Genomic DNA, 17,535 nt, shown 5'->3' with positions numbered 1-17,535 from the left:
GGATTTCTACATAAAAAGCTTGAAATATAGTACTTTGTAGATTTTCAAATTTACTTTTTCATTAAATAATTTTAAACCCACAATAAGATATGTGATTAACTGTTTAGAGTAAAAAAAGGAAAGTCAAAATTAAAATCTGATTGATGCCATCTACAGTTAGACTAGTAAAACCAGCACCTAGAAATTCACTATGATATGCCTTAATAAGTGGGCCAGTGCTATGAAAAAGACTCTAAATTTTATCGACTTCCATTTTCAATATAATTATTTCACAGAATCACAGATTTCTAGTGGGAAGAGAACTCAGAAGCCAATTAAGTCCCATCTGTACTTCAATGAGAATTTTCTCTACAACATAACCAAACATGTGGTCATCTAGCTTCTGGTCAAAGATGTCTACTATATGGAAACCTACCGTCTCTCAGAGCTTTTGTATAGCTCTGTTAAGAAGTTCTTTCCACGGAGCCACAATCTGATTTTTTCTATCTCCCACAACTTATTCCTAGTTCTGCCCTTTGGGATCATGCAGAACAAGCACAGGTATGTGACCATCTTTAAATACTGAGAGCTAATGAGTTATCCCTGAAAGGGACCTTAGAAATCATTTTGTACTGCTTGCTCATTTTATAGAGAAAGAATCTGAGTTTCACAGAAATAAAGTCATTTTCCCAAGGGGTTACAAGTGGTAGAGGCAGTATTTGGATCCATGTCCTCTGGCTCCAAATACAGTGCTGTTTTCACTGAAACAGGCTACTTAATGATAAACAATCATATCCTCTCTCCTCCCCACCCTACCAAGTCTTCTCTTCTCCAAGCTAAACATCTTATGTTCCACAGAAATTTAGTCTCATTCAGCCTTATCTCAAGGCCCTTCACCATCCTGGTTGCTTTCCTCTGAATGTTTTCCAGTTTATTAATGTCCTTCCTAAAATGTTTTAAACCAGTCTGAAAACAATACCCCAGCTTTGGTATATCAGTTCCCTTTTATTCTCAGTGTCCAGCCCACATTAAAAAAAAAAAATAAAAAGCACAGAAAGATATTTAATGCAAAAAATAAAACACAAAATCTGTAGGGCTGAAAATACTATAGTTGTTATTAATATTGGGAGCAGCTGGGTGGCTCAGTAAATTGAGAAGCAGGCCTAGAGATGGGTGGTCCTGGGTTCAAATCTAGCCTCAGAAATGTCCTAGCCATGTGACCCTGGGCAAGTCACTTGACCCCCATTGCCTAGCCGTTACCACTCTTCTTCCTTGGAAACAATACACAGTATTGCTTCCAAGGCAGAAGGTAAGGGTTTAAAAAAATAATAATATCTTAGCATTCTATACTCTATGACTTTTAGGCACAGGTTCCCCTGCCTCATATATCCTGGCTTAGCAATTTAGGAAAAAAAAATTTGCTTATATGTATATCATTGTGTGTGACATTTATAATCCTCATTCAAAAAGCTCAGGAAGCAGAAACTGCCAAAGTTTGTGGCAGTCTATATGAAACCTGGAGCTAGGGGTTTTAGTATCTATTTCTCCATGTCACTTGGCTCATGGACTCTAGGCTCCGAAGTCCATGAGAACTACATTAATTTATTATTTTGGATTGAAATTCCACACTTCCCTAAATTTCACAGTGATATGTCCTCCTTACCCCTCTTCAGAATGAACTAGGAGACTATTTCTTACAGAAGTCTAACCATATGCTAAATTTTTGTTTGGATGCTTTTGGATTAGCAATGAGCAAAAAGTCTTAAATGTTTTTAAGCTGTGAAAGTGTATTTATATCCACTCTTCTGCAACTCAGAAAAATGACTGGGTGGATTTTCATTAAAAATAAACACACACACACACACACACACACACAATCCTTTCCAAAATATAAAAGGTTATTTTGGGGGCAAGGAATAATAAAAGCAAATTTGAATACAAAAGACACCTTTGGTGGTAAGTGAAGAATTCTGTAGGTAGAGAAGTGACAGAGGAAAGAAGGATGTGACTGACAGCACAAATATAAATATTCGGTGTGGTTTTCGTGACTATAAATAGTACAATAAGATGATAAGCCATAGGTTTGAAATCCATTTTAGCATGAAGACATTTTTCATTAATCCCCTGAGGATTAATCCCTTCATAAGGAAGTCCTATGTAAATAGTCCTGGAGAAGTGGACATTTTAAAAATACTTAGTGAGATACATATCATGGATATATACTGATAAATAGGTTAACTGTGATTTACAGGACCACACGCTTGGGAAAAATGATCAGTACTTTAACTTTACTGCCATGAGTCCATGCCAGTTCGTAGAAGGTATATGGAATAAATGGGAATGGCAAACCTTACAATAAAGTCTGTGAGAGAGGTCTTTAACATCTTAGTAGAAAACGCAGCTATTCTGAATTACCAACAGAATTGGGTATATTGGATGTCCATGTTACTGAGTGGCAGAGAAAGCAGTCTTAGAAGGGCTAGTTTCTTAGGCTACCTGGCAAGGGAGGTAAAGATTGGCAAATTTATCTGCAGTAGCTGCAGCTTTTATAGAAGAAGATAGGATGATATGACAAAAAAGACATGAAAAAGAGAAGGCTAATGAAAATCCTGTGTTTCTTGAAAAGAACCAGCTGTGCTTGAGTAGTATATTATGACTTAGTTGCTTAAAAAGTGTTTACTTTGCACATATAGTGAACTCTTCATTATGTACACTAATATAGTAGAGAAGTAGCATACAAACTCCAGAAATAATTTGTGTTTGGTTGTAGAAATGCAATTAATAATGTATTTCCTTTAGTTAGGAAGAGAATGCTAATGAGCATTTCTTGAGCCAAAGAGTGGCCTTGAAGCATGCTTATTGGTAAGAGAAAAGAATCTAAGAGGAACCTCCCCCCCCCAAAACCAAGCCACTGTTGTGGATAATTCATTCAGTAGATGACCTTTTTTCCATAAAGGACACTGAACTCAGTTAAAGAATAAGTCCTTGAATTCTCTTGCTGAACTCTATTTATACAAGTGGGAAAAAAAGAAAAACAGAGAAACTTTATAAAGAAGGATAGGTCACAAAAATATTTTAGAAAAACAAATATCCAAGAAAATTGTATCGTGTTTTTTCCTTTAATAGTAGAAAAACAAACAAATGGTGAACATGTATTCCCTCCTGTGATTCTAAAAGGTCACACTTATGTGAGAGGCAGAATGAGACAGTGGAAAGACTATCAGAGGACATGGATTCTAATTTTGGCTTCACTACTTACTATCGTGTGACACTGGAGAAGCTACTTTTGTCTTCAGCTCTCAGTTTCCTCATCTCTAAGATGGGGGAGTTTGGGACTGGATAACTTCTATGTTCTCTTTTACCTCTGATTCTATAATTCTGTCATCTAGACCTTAATTTTTTCATCTGTAAACAAACAAAATACCTAGAGTTGAAAAAGACAGTCCCCAAATTCTCTCTTAGATCCATTATTTAATGACTTTATAGTCTTGATCTTTAATAAAGTATCAGTATGCCAAGGGATCAGGCTGTTTAGTCATTTTTCAGTCATGTATGACTCTCTGTGACTCAATTTCGAATTATTATGGCATAGAAACTGGAGTGGTTTGTCATGTCTTTTACAGATGAGGAAATTGAGGTAAACAAGGTTAAATAACTTGCTCAAGGTCACATAGCTAGTGTCTGAGACTGGATTTGAACTCACAAAGATGAGTCTTCTTTACTCTAGGCCTGACATTTGATCTACTCGCCACCTAGCTGCCAAGGGATCATAAGATCATAGAATTAGGGCTGAAACAGATATTTCAGGTCATTGAATCAAATTTCATCGTTTTATAAACTGAGGTCTAGGTGAGGTAAAGGGATTTGCTCAAAAAATAATGGTGAATAGTAGATCTAGGATTCAAACCTGTGTTTTTTAACTTTAAAATCCAGGGCTTATTCTGCCACATCCTGATGCCTCCCAGCAAGCATTCAATCTAGACTTTCAGAACTGCAAAACGGTACATTTGTTCAACATTTCTTCAATAAGCATCTATTGGAATGACTAAGTGCTCAGCCCTATACAACATGAGGTAAGGAGTCAAGAATATGACTTCATAATCTCCTGACTTCAGGGAGCTTATAATTTGGTCTGGAAGATGACATAGGCATATATGAAGCAATGGCAGAAGAAGAGGGAAGAAACACAAATAAGACTGCATCATATTTATTGTATGTGTATGTATACATATATACATACACATATATGTGCAGGTGCTGTAGGACTGTGGGATTCAAAACTAAGAAATAGGTGGGGATTGTCATTCTTTTAGCTGTGTTCTATAGTTTCAAAAGCACTTTTTAAAGATTAAACAAACATTTTAATATTACCATTTCAATTTTAATATTACCGTTTACTTATATATGTCACCATAACACAGAGATAGAAGGAAAATAGTGATAGAAGTAAGAATTGCATAATCTCCTTGTTCTGGGTTGATATTACCAGGCAGGTCTAAGATAATTTTCTTCACCATGAATACATATGTGAATAGGGCCAAAATTTGGTTATTTATAGTTGTGTTGTAAAATGCAGAAGTTGGATTATAATTGGGGTTCTTACCCCTTTCTGTGTCATGAACCCCTTTTGCAATTTGGTAAAGCCTATGGATCCTTTCTCAGAATAATGTTTTAAAATGAATAATATAAGGCATATAGGATTATAAAGGAAACTGATCATATTGTAATAGGCATAAAAATGTTTTTTCCATTCATGTTGGACCCCAGGTTAAGAATTCTTAATCTTAAAGATCTCTTCCAGCACTATAATCCCATGAATAATATAAAGTGGCTATGCATAGTTTAAGATTTATTTATATCTATTTGAAGTATACTTGTTTATCTACTTTTGATTTTTAAAATGTTAATAAATCTATTGCTCTCTGTAAGCCAGAAAGAGGTAGCATAGGTCAGTTTGATTGATTAGAAAAAAAAAAAGGAAGAAAAAGAGTCATCATTTTCTGAAGCATTTCACATTCTGGGAAGCTACGTATTGGTTCTTAATAAAGAAACACACCGAAAAAAAATTTTTCCCTTCTGTCACAAAAGCTGAAACCAAGCCAGGATAGAGGTAGTTAATACAGTATGTGGCTACTCTTCACTACAGGTTAGATTCTAATTTCCTCTTTCCATCTCCCTGGCACACAGAGATCTTCCTTTGAAAACAACAGGAGCCTCATGCATAGGAGAGATAGGAAGAAGTTAGTTCATTCCCTCAGCTATGTGACATAAATGGCTATTTTCTGTGCATTCTGCATATTTCCTCTAGTATCTTTCAGCTTTTATTTCCCCAAGTAATATTTTTCTGATTTCAATTTTAAAAGGAAAGAAAATAAGTAGTTTTCATTCTAATTTTAATTATTTGCTTTTCATTCCCAAATATCCCTCTTGAAGAGTCACCTAATCTAAACATTTTAAGTGCTTTCAAGGAATGCTTATGTTTAATTACAGAAAGAAGGAGAAACTGTTAGCTTTTGCTGAGTTAAGACCGGATTTTTATAAATAGAGCAAATAATTTTGTATCAACAGGCACACAGTTGTTGAGCATTCAATATTAACTTGCATGACATTTGCAACCATCACAAGGGAAAACACTTTAAGCTGGAAGGGTTTGTCTTACTAAACTTAACAAAGTATAATAAATTCTCTCTGTTATGATCTGCCTTTACATGATACCACTTTCTCCCACTCGCTTTCCTTTTCTTTTAATAGAAGTGCATTACATCAAGCCTCTAATAGTCACAAGTCAGGGAATGCTTCCATGATTCATTTCTAGTGCAGCCAAAAAGCAAGTTAGTCATGCCTTACTTAATAGGTGAATAAAAATATAATGCCATCTTTAAACATTATATTTTCACATTATAATAAACTAAATTTGGGATGAAGTCAATTAAGGGAATAACTATCAATTTTTCCCTTGATATATCTGCTCCCTGTGCCTCTGAGTTCACTTTAGCAACAACGGCAACAAAAAATCACTATACTGGTTAGTGCTGTGGAAATAATGGAGTTTTGGAAGGGAGGATCAAGCTCATCTGATCTGAGATCTCTTGCATAAGTTAAGAAAAAAAAGAAAGAAAAATAACAAGTCCAGTCCCAAATGGCAGAATTTCATTGAAGATGATGATGTTAAGAGGCAGGAAAAACCACTACTACACTCTAATTTTCCAGTCAGTCTTAGATTGACTTTGAAGCCCTGGCTGAAGAAACAGCAGCTTTGGACTTGAAGGGAGCAAATTTGAGAGGGAAATAGAAGTCGTGGATTGTAAGTAAATATGGAACTCTAATATTACTCTTTTTTTGGTTACATGAGAATGAATAGTTTAAAGGCAAAAGGAAACTAGTAGAGTGACAAGAAAAAGAATGTGCTTCTTTCAAGTAAATAAGAACAAATCTGACTGGTCTATGGTTGTTGTTGGGGCAGCTGGGTGGGGTAGTGCATAAAGCATGGAGTCAGGAAGACTCATTTTCCTGAGTTCAAGTCCGACCCCAGTCACTTATTACCTGTGTGATTCTGGGCAAGCTACTTGCTCCTGTTTGCCTCAGTTTCCTTATTTGTAAGATGAGATTTTTTAATTTGTAAATTTTGTAAAATTTGTAAAATGAAGGAGAAGGAAATGTATCTACACTCCAGTTTCTTTGCCAAGAAAACAGAGTCGGACACTACTGAAAACATCAACAACATATAAGAGGGAGATTTTAGGTAATTTATAGATATGAATTTAAAGTGTGGCCAACAGGAATCAACAATTCAGGTTGATTCCGTAATTAAATCAGACCCAAGTCAGCATCGAGTTAAGGCAGTTTATTTACAATTAGGAAGGTAAAGGTATGGGAATAAAGAGAAAGGGAGAGGCTAGTCCAGGCCTGCGGAGGCCTGGACGAGAGAGAAGGTTAAAAGGCTAAATAAATGAAGCTACAAGCCTCAAGGCCCAGCAACCAGATAGGCTGGTGCCTATTTAAGGCAGAGTTTAGAAGCAGCCTAGGTAGGCCAAGGAAGTCAGCCTAACTTACCCACGTGACAGTACAGAGTGGAAGCTGCCTGAGGTCTCAAGGGAGGTTCTTCAGCACCAAGTTCAAGGCGGGAACTGCCTCCACAGGAAGTAACCAACATACTTAAAGAGAGAGTGTCTTTCGTCACTTGCCGTGGGTCCACCTCTAATTCAAGTGGATAAATGGCAGTCTCTACATTGATTTGGACTGCCCAAAGGGCAGTCCCTTGTTTTTGATTTGTTACTTATTGTCACCTGTGGGTAACTCATCTCCCCTCCTCATTAAGGGAGGTGAGGATTACATCATTTCTATGCCTAGGATGGGTAGAGTTTTGACTATGAATTGGCTAGAGTTAATACCATTTACACAAACAACAACAAAGAACAGAAACTTATAAATCTTAAGTCATTGGCCAAAGCTATTATTTTTTAAGTTAATACAATTCTAAATTTATCACCAGGATCAGAGTTAAGTCTTTTGCTGCTGAAGGCTTATGAGTGATATATCTTACCTGATGTCTTTAAAAAGGTAACCCGGGGCAGCTGGGTAGCTCAGTGGAGTGAGAGTCAGGCCTAGAGACAGGAGGTCCTAGGTTCAAACCCGGCCTCAGCCACTTCCCAGCTGTGTGACCCTGGGCAGGTCACTTGACCCCCATTGCCCACCCTTACCAATCTTCCACCTATGAGACAATACACCGAAGTACAAGGGTTTAAAAAAAAAATTTAAAAAAAAGGTAACCCTCTGATTTTTAATGAAACTGACAGAGCATCAAATGGAGAAATGTCATAGTTGGGCTTGGAAAATGCTGAAGATATGGGCAACACAGATAGATGCTGTACTGGAAATTTGTTAGGAAACATACAAAAAACTATGCTAGAGACTGGAGAATTGCTGATAAGTTGACATTTGAAAATAATAATGTTTACAGAGGCATTGAGAAATAAAGCTTCTGTGAAGGTATACTTTCTTTTTGAAGTGAAAACTTTTAAAAAGAGTCGGTGAAGACACCTTGAACCTAAATAGATTTCCTGATCTTTCCTTAAACATATTCTTTATTTCAAGGGTGTTTTTAGTGATGTGGTTGCCTGGATGATTGCAATAACCTTATGGTTGGTTGTTCTGCTTCAAATTTCTCCCCATTCCAGTCCATTATTCTCTAAATTGACCTTCTTAAAGCAGAGGTCTGATCATATCAGTCTAATTCCAAAAACTCCAGAGGCTCCCTATTAACTCTAGATATAATACATCCTTGTTTGATATTTAAAACTCTTCATCATTTGTCCCTTTCCGACTTTTTCAGTCTTCTTACACCTTTTCCCTTCCAAATACCCAGTGATCCAATGAGATTGGCCTCCTTTGCTCTTCCAACTTTGGGCATTTTTCACTGACTGTCTCCCATATCTGAATTTCTATTTCCCCTCTTTTCTATCTACTAGCTTTGATGGCTTCCTTTAAGTTCCAGCTAAATTCCCATCTTTTACAAAAGTCTTTCCCTCTTAATTTTAGTGTCTTCCCTCTGATGATTAAACCCCAATTCTATCCTCCATATATCATGTTTGTGCATAGTTATTTAAATGTTGCCTCTTTCATTAGATTGTGAGATACTGTTCTTGCCTTTCCTTATATCTCCAGAGTTTAGAACAGTATCTGGCATATAGTAAGTACTTACTAAATTCTTTTGGGCTTGACCTAATACTAAGAGAAATATAAAAGTAACTGCTGAGGGCCCAAGAGATAATCTGTATGACAGCACCATTTGGTACTCACAACACATATTGGAATGCAAAAAATATTTTATTGTGCATTATGTTGGATGCATACTTAAAATTAAGGTTAGAGGATAGGGTAATTCCCATCAGCAAAGTCATACAATCTTTACAAAGAAGCCTGGGGAAATTCCTACTATAGAACATTCATTTGGTTATGTTGGACTACTCAAAAAAATTCTGTGTTATGGAGATGATTTTTTGGGTATGTGAAACAGGAGGGATGTATCTGGAAGTGAAGGTGTTATAAATACAAGATAAAATTTTTGGAAATATTTGCTCAACTGAATTGTTGACATCAGGGAAGGCAGCATTCATGATCCATTAGCTTGGAAATGACTGACTCAGAATCTAAGCATTGGAAGGGACTTCAAAGGTCTAGTTTGACCTGTATCATCTGAACAAGAATCATTCAACAGCAACCCTCAGTTCCAATATGATTATCCAGCCTTTACTTGAAGAGTGAGGGTGAACCTACTACCTGCCATAGCAACCCATTCCACTTTGGGACTTTTTTTTGGCTTCTTTTGGTATCCTCAAGGCTTAGCATAATGTTTGGTACATAGTAGAGGCATAATAAATATTTATCAACTAGCAACTGATTGAATATTTGTTAAATTCTGTTGTTCCAATCGCTAAGTTCTTAAATTTCTAATTGTTTTCAAAGTTCTGTTAAGAAGTTTTTCCTGACATCAAACCTACCCCTACCATAACTTCTCAGGCTTACTAAGTCTGCCTTCTGGGAAAAATAGAACAAGTCTACCATACTTTCCTCTTGATAGCTCCTCAAATATTGGAAGAGAGCCATAACAACCCCCTAAGCCTTGTTTTTCCTTTAGGATAAATAATCCCAATTCACTCAGCCAGTTCTCATATGGAATCTTTAGCCATTGTGATCCCTTTTCTCTTTACTCTCCACTTAGTGACCTTCCTGAAATGTGAATCCTGATATATTCTAACCAGAGCATAAGACAGCAGAACTATTACCTCCTGGTTTGGGCTACTATGCCTGCTTTAATATAACCTTAACTGAATTCATTTTCTTAAATAACATAGAACACAATTGACTCCATCTGGGCATACAGTCCACTAAAAAACCCAAATTTTTCTTCAGAAGTGCTATTTCTTTCCCATCTTGTATGATTGATTTTTTGAAACCAAATATAACTTTACATTTATCCCTATTATATTACATCTTACTAGATATATTCCAATTGTCTAGCTTGACATAATCTTTTTAGATTCTATCATCTAACATATTAGTTAGTTATTCTTATTTTGTGCCATTGGGAAATTTGACAATTATATCATCTATTTAATACAAGGTCAAGTACAACTTCCTAGTATACTCTACTAAAGATAGCTTTAGTTGACATATTTCCATTATGACTACTCTTTGGATATATTAATTAAACAAGTCTTGAATCCACTCAATCAATAAAATATCAACACATTCTATCTATAACATTCCCTTAATTTACCTCTATATGTATATACAGATACAGATACACACACACACACACACACACACACACACACACACACACACACACTACTGATCTGTTAGTTCATTGCTGTAGAAGCTTTCAGTAGGAAACTATTAATATCTATTTAAAACTGCTCTGCAACTTTAAGTTCTTAGCTGGGCTTAGATATTAAGAAATTAAGCAACTTGCTCAGGATCAGAGAATAAGCATATGTCAGAGGTGAGATTCTTTCTGATTCTAAGGCTGGCTCTGTATTCACTATTTCATTTTGCCCCTGACAACATGTGAATCCTGCTAAAAAAAATGAAATGTTTAGTCTAACATGGCATCTTTAATATATCATTTTATCTCTTGCTGATCACCATTTATTTTTCCCAAATGTTCATTAACCATTTAAAACAATAATATGTCACAGAATTTTGCCAGGCTAGTTGTCTCTTTCCTAAAACTCCTTAATCTATTTCCCTTTCTGTTCAAGTAGTCTGTAATATATTTCAATGATAATGTAGCAACTGTTTTTGCCTCTTATCTTTGACCCAAAACTTTCCACATGTGTCCCTCTTTGGTTTTTGGATAGTCTTACATAAGTATATTTCCTAAAATATACTACTACTAGGAACTCTTCCTGTTATCTAACAACCCTAAAAAGTTAAGAATGCAATTTCAGCAACATTTTAATCATGAGTCCCATCCTGCCAAATATCAATGATTTCCAAGGAGTCAAATTTGCTTCTTTGCACTCAGATCTCTAGTTAAGCTTGCTAAATAGTCACATTTTATAATCTGTAGAAAGATATAACAATAAGGTATCTGAGATTTTATTACTAGATCCTATCTTTTTCCTATTTTGTAGCTGATAACTATCTTTGGGATTTGAATTTGTAGATATATATGGGCAATTTTTTAAAGGCCTTTTTCATCAAAACCTCAGAACTCTAGGCAAATATAGTTTTACCATTTTCATGTTTGATGTATGCCATTTCTGACTAGAAGCCCATCATTTTTTAAAATTTGGTCCTTAATCTTATTTTCAGATGCCACCTTCTTAGCCAACTGTTCATTTTCCATGTCTGTTTCTTTCTTCCAAAGATCTTGCCTTAAATTGTAAGCAGCAATGAAACAATGAAACAGGTCTTCAGTTTCTTTCCTGGGACTGCATTATCCCTGGCCATATTTCCTAAATTTCTTCTGGCAGTGTCATTTGTTTTTATATAAATCATCAAAAGAAAATAATAGTGTCCATGAAATTAAGTTTTGTTAAGTCTTAAGAAGCTCTCCATCATATCTTAGATACATGACTAACAACAGACTTTTCTAATGTTAATGGCCAGGCAACAAATAGTTGCCTTAGAACCCATGTAGCTAGGGGTAAAGGATTACAAATATATTTATCTTTTGTTCTACTAATCTTTTTTTGATACTCTCTTTCCTGATGGCACCTAGGGAGTCACAACTTCATTACTTGTAGTGCAAGCAGTTGTTTTTCTTGTCTTTTCTTTATGAAAAGAATCTTCTATCTATTATGTAGGCCTTCATGTTCAGTTGCCTTTGAGCTTGGTGCAGTGGAAAAACAATGACTTTGGAGAACCTTGGTTCAAATCCCATCTCTGACATTTGCTAACTTTGTGGCACTGGGCCACGACTTCCTCAACTGAAAAATGGGGGGGGGGTGGTTGTGTTCAGTAATCCCTTCTATTTCTAGGTCCAGTATTTCATTTTGTTTTACATCCTTTCATTTTCTAACAATCCAACAGAAATCAGGATTCCATCCTATTCTTTCAGATCCTCTGTCTTATTTGTTTTACCTGGAAGACATTCCTCCCCCCCCCCAAATGCTTTATTCTTCTTGATAACATGGAGGAAGGAAAGGTCTTCCTTGAGCCCTTTTATGTTCTCTTTTAGGAGGAAGACCAGTTTGTACTTTAAGCATAGATAACAATTTAAGGATAGATAACATTCCCTGTTACAGAAAGATAAACCTTGCTTACACTCTAAGCAAGCCATTGCATATTTATTCCTGCTTTCCAAACTTGGGGAAAGCAAGATCCTTTGTTCTTTGTTATTCTTGCTAATCATGCTGAGAAATGTTTTAAAGACTTTCTCATGCAATTTTAGATATGCGAAAATGGGACAAAATGAATTCATGTGTTCAGCTATTTGCATATGCAAGCTAAAATATTTAATAATTATGAAACTTAAATATTTATAAAATAAGCAAAATGTTAAAACATTTGTATGAGCTATTTCATAAAATTTTGTGTGAATAAATTGGGCAAATGTAATGGAGACTGGGTTTGAGAGCAATGAAAATGATCACTTATAAGAGAATGAAATATAAAAAGCTCTTCTTGACAGTTATTCTGATTGATGAAAGATGAAAAAGGAACCTTACAAGTTTGAATATTTCACATAAATCAGAAAAGAATTTAGTGTATGTATTACCAACTAGTATGTTTGAAGTCAGAATTATTTACTAGTACTCCTACCCTCTAAGCTCCTCATGAAGCTCTTTTCAGCCATTCAATAAACATTTATTAACCACTTTCTGTGTGCAGAGCAGCATGCTAAGTATTATCATTAGATCTGGGGCTGAAAAGGATCTTATGGATCATAATGTTTAGAGATGAGATCCATGCCTTCAAGGAACTTACAGTATAGTAGATAAAGCACTAATAAAGGTAGGAATAAAACATAGTATTATATCATATTTCTATTAGAAAGTTACAAAATGAAGCGCTTTATGAGATCTAGGAAGGAAAGTGGTTACCAGCTAAGGGAATAAAAAAAAAAGTTCATGGAGACTGTGACATGAATGAAACCTAAAGGAAGGTCAGGATTAAATGAGCAAAGAGGTAAAGGAAGAGCATTCCAGGCTAAGAAAAGAATGTGGATATAGACTATAGATCAAAAGATTCCAGGAGCAGAAAAAAAGAGCAACTTAGAGAAAAAACAGAATTTGTGAAGGGTAATACTAAATGAAATCTGACAACTAGGATGTCATTAGGTTGTGGGGGACCTCAGGTAAAGAAATGGTTCTGAATTTTACTTGGAAAATAGGATAGCCACAAAATATTTTTGAGCAGAGAACCTACATTAACAGATGTAAACATTAAAAAAAATTCTGGAAGTAGTATGAAGGGCAGATTGGAGCAGAGAATATATAAAAGAAGAAAGATCTGTCATTAGGTTGTGCAACAGATCAGGCTGGGGTTGAATGAAGCCACATACAGAGACTGTGTCAATGGGAATAGGTAGGAAGTGAAGGGTGCTAGAAATGTTGTAGAAGTGGAGTCAATAGGATTTAGTTGCCAATTGAATATAAGAGGGAAGTGGAAGGGAATTTATATAGTGCTCGCTTTGGATCAGACACTTTGCTAATGGCTTTATGAATATAATTTCATTTGGTCTTCATAACCCTGAAAGGTAGGTGCTTTTATTCCATTTTAGATTCTTTAAAGAGGGGCTACAGATTCTAACTACATATGTGAACTCAAGTATATTAATGATGAGAATTAAATAATTCCTAATAACTAGTTCTCTTTAATCCCAAATATAGCCCCTCCATTGGAAAATAACTGAATTCATAAATATTAAATGACTCAGGATCACTTGAGCATTCATGAGACTGAACCTCTGGAAATATAATAGCATTTATTCCTGCAAGAAAACAGCTCATGCTACAAAGTACTTATATTTCATTAAAAAAAACAATGTTTACTAAAAGTTATTTGTAAAACTTGCTTATAAGTTAAATATTTAAAATTTACAAGGGGATCTGATTATTTAAGAATCCTATCAGTAATGCCTTTGTACAGGAACATCAACAATAATTGAAATTGTGGAAAAGTGGAAATATCTATCCATCTTAAAATAAGGCATGCCTATTTAAAAGAGACTTATTGAAAGCAATAAAGAAAAACAGTAATTCATAGTTATCTATTGTGAAGAAAAGAAATATCCTAGTAAAACAGTGCAGCAAAAAGGAGGTTGCATTTGAGTAGTACAGAGCTAAAATATCTTAGCAGAAAGCACCAAAAACACTAAATTTATCTCATGATGAAAGCAGCATTCTGCAACAAATACTGCAAAGTCTCACCCAATCATAGTCTGAAGCATATGAAACAATCAATAATAGGAAATGTGACTCAATGAGTAGGACCAGTTCCATTATGAATAACTGGAAACAATGGAGAAAGCTGATAAATGAATGAAGTAGCATTTTTTTTTCATGGTTACAAATAGCACAAGATGCAAGTTTTCCACACCATCAAAACACATGTTTGGAGAGAGTAATGACATATTTTTGGAACTGGGCATTTGCAGAGCTTAGTCAGAGTTAGGTGGAGGAGGAGAGGTAATGAAGAGTTCAGGTCCTCATTTTTTCCCCAACAAAAAAAGTACTAGTTGAAAGCTTTGTTTTTGTTCCTTATTTCAGCTACTGTTGTGGAATGACATTATTGTATACCCAGAGAAACTATGAATATCCTCTGTTTTTCTTTATATATATATATATATATATATATATATATATATATATATGCGATGATGAATTTTGCTCAATCATTTGACAATCTACAAATGAATGGCTGTTCTCATTGGTCAGAGGGAAACATCTGAATGTGCAGGTCTAATTGGAAGAGTAAAGATATCAATTAGGAAAAGAGATCCAGTCTGTCTTTAAAAATGGAGGGGGTAGCTAGGTGACTCAGTGGATTGAGAGATGGACCTAGAGATGGGAGATTCTGGGTTCAAATCTGGCCTCAGACACTTCCTAGCTGTGTGAGCCTGGGCAAGTCATTTAACCCCCATTTCCTAGCTCGTGCTGCTCTTCTGCCTTGGAACCAATATATAGTATTGATTGTAAGATGGAAAATAAGTTTATTTTTTTTAAGGACATGACAGCAAGGGTAAATTGACTTTATCACTTGTATTTCAGAATTTTTCTGCAGCTAATCTTATCCCTTTAAGGTGAAAGACTGATGAGAGTTCTCCAGGCTCTTCCACAAAATATACTTGGGAAAATTGTCCTTTCATTTGCTCATTACTATTGGTAGAACCTGATACATTCTATAAAGGGCTGCCACTTCATCTTCAAAGTTGCAAGAAAAAGAGATATAAAATATCCCTCTCGTGTTTTATGCCAAGTTATTCTGTTTGTTCTATTCCCTCACTTTCTACAACTATGCCATTCTGTAAGATTCAGTCCATTACACAAACATTCTTTATTCTTTACAGTTGATGAGGAAATGGACCTATTGCACCTTTATGACATCTTATCTACCTGTCCTCAGTACGACTGCTTCATTTAAGTCAACAGATGGCTGCTACCTGTGAATCTGGCTTCTGGAAATGCCCCACCCAGTACAGTTGTATCAGAGTAAAGGTCACTTCTATACTGGCAGACAACTTTCTTTAATATTCATAAAGTCTCATAGGATGAGTTTGATGAAAATTTTCAAGCATCTATATGCAATAGTAATGGCAAATCAGGTCAAATCAACAAACATAATAAATAAATAGTTAATAGATATCAGACTCTGTGTTAAGTGCTGAGAATACAGTAAAAGCAAAACTAAGATAGCATCATGTCTCAAGAAGCTTCCATTCTAATGGGGGGGAAACAATATATAAAATAGAGCTGAAAAGCAGTGGAACTGGGGAGGCCCCAGAGTGTCAATAATGGATCTGGGAGAGGATAGTAGTGAGCATGGTAGGAAAGAACTCATCAATTAGAGGAAGAAGTTGCAAAGTGGAGGAATTTCCTAGAGTGGGAAAGCCTTAAGAAAGAGGCATCTTCTGGGGGGAAAAGCTTTTGGGACCTGGTGGGGAAGTCCAGAGACTCAGGAGCAGAGTTAGGTGACTATGGAGTGAGTTAGGCTGGTCTAGGCACTTTATAAAAAAGGAGGTTCTGGGAGGAATTCATTTTTTGGAAAATAGGACTGTAGTGAAGGGATTATCCAGGATACAAAAGTAGCAGAGAAATAGAGAAGTCTGAAGAGTCAGAAAAGGAATGAAGGAGTGAGCATAGTTGGGTTCGGTACTTCAGGTCATGAGACAGGTTGAATTTGGTCACTATTCATAGCCCTTTAGTTTTGTTTGAAGTCTCTTGCAACAGTATCCTGAAATATTTATTTTTTCTTAATCTGGCTGAAAAAACATATATGAACTCTTTGACTCTTGTTACATGATATTAGGATGCTATCGAGGTAGTAGAACTTAGTGACAAATTCTACACTGAATTAATGAAATGGTCTGGGTTTTATTTTACCTCGGTACCACTTAGGTTTTGTAGTTAGACCATTGTTAACTTTGTTGGTCTTTGATATTTCACTTTTTTTTAAAAGTACATTTCTAGAGCATAAGTTAGTCATACAAATGCAGAAACTCCTGGATGATTGCTTCAATCACTTTTTAATAATGCTTAAAGCCTTTTGAATTAAAAGAATATCCTGGAGGCCCTAATACAGTCTATCGCCAGCTTCCAGATTTCTTGCTGTGTTTTCAAACATGATTATTACAGAAAAAGTGAGCCTTATTACTTAACACTGAATTCTGTTCTATTGTTGAAAGAATGGGTCAGATCTGATATCATTAACTGTGACATAACTAGTCATCTATCATCAAGGAGTAATTTTGAGATCTCATGAACTTTTCTAGACATTCACATTTGCTGATAGATTTCAGATTGCATTGATGGTAGCAAATCTTGCAAATTAAACCATCTAAAAGTGTTTTGTTGATTTCTAAGTCTGTTGTATTCCACAGTTCATGATTGATAATCCACAATGTGACCTTAACCTCTAATTCTAGGCTTGAGATAGACTCCTGACAATGCTGCAAAACAGCCCAGTCTGAAGTTCAACCCATCTTGTCTGAAATGGAAAAATCAGGAAGATGCCATGATCATTGCTCCAGTTATCTCTCTTACCTTTATAATTTAAACTGTTACCAATGGCAGTGCCTTCTTTAAAACTGAGTGAATTTTGTTGAGGAAAAAGCTTATCTAGAGCACCTAATCATTTACACCCTTTCCCTTCTCCCCATTTTTTCCCTTGGAAACCTCAATAAATGTACTATCAGATCTGGGTCTCAAATTTTTTCCTTTGGCTTCAAATAATAGAGGTGTTTCAAAACTGGAATGAATCCCATATCTTCATATTTTTTGAGAGTTCATCCTTGAAGGTAGTCAGTGTGAAAATGCTTGCTGAAATGTTAAGTGTCAGTTCCACAAAAATCCTTAGTTTATGATGAGATATCTTCAGCCTGACAGT

At 35.5% G+C, this 17,535-nt stretch overlaps 1 protein-coding gene across 1 annotated transcript in view; it reads right to left on the bottom strand.

Annotated features, from left to right (window-relative positions):
• The window catches only part of PTCHD1 (patched domain containing 1), a 59,018-nt gene that overhangs the window by 22,539 nt on the left and 18,944 nt on the right, over positions 1 to 17,535 (bottom strand). The gene's annotated exons all lie outside the window — the stretch shown is intronic.

The sequence above is a fragment of the Gracilinanus agilis genome, chromosome 3, assembly GCF_016433145.1.
Source record: "Gracilinanus agilis isolate LMUSP501 chromosome 3, AgileGrace, whole genome shotgun sequence".
NCBI classification, from domain to species: Eukaryota; Metazoa; Chordata; class Mammalia; order Didelphimorphia; family Didelphidae; genus Gracilinanus; species Gracilinanus agilis.
The sequence above is the reverse complement of the archived record's forward strand: the minus strand, read 5'-3'. Positions and strand labels throughout refer to the sequence as shown.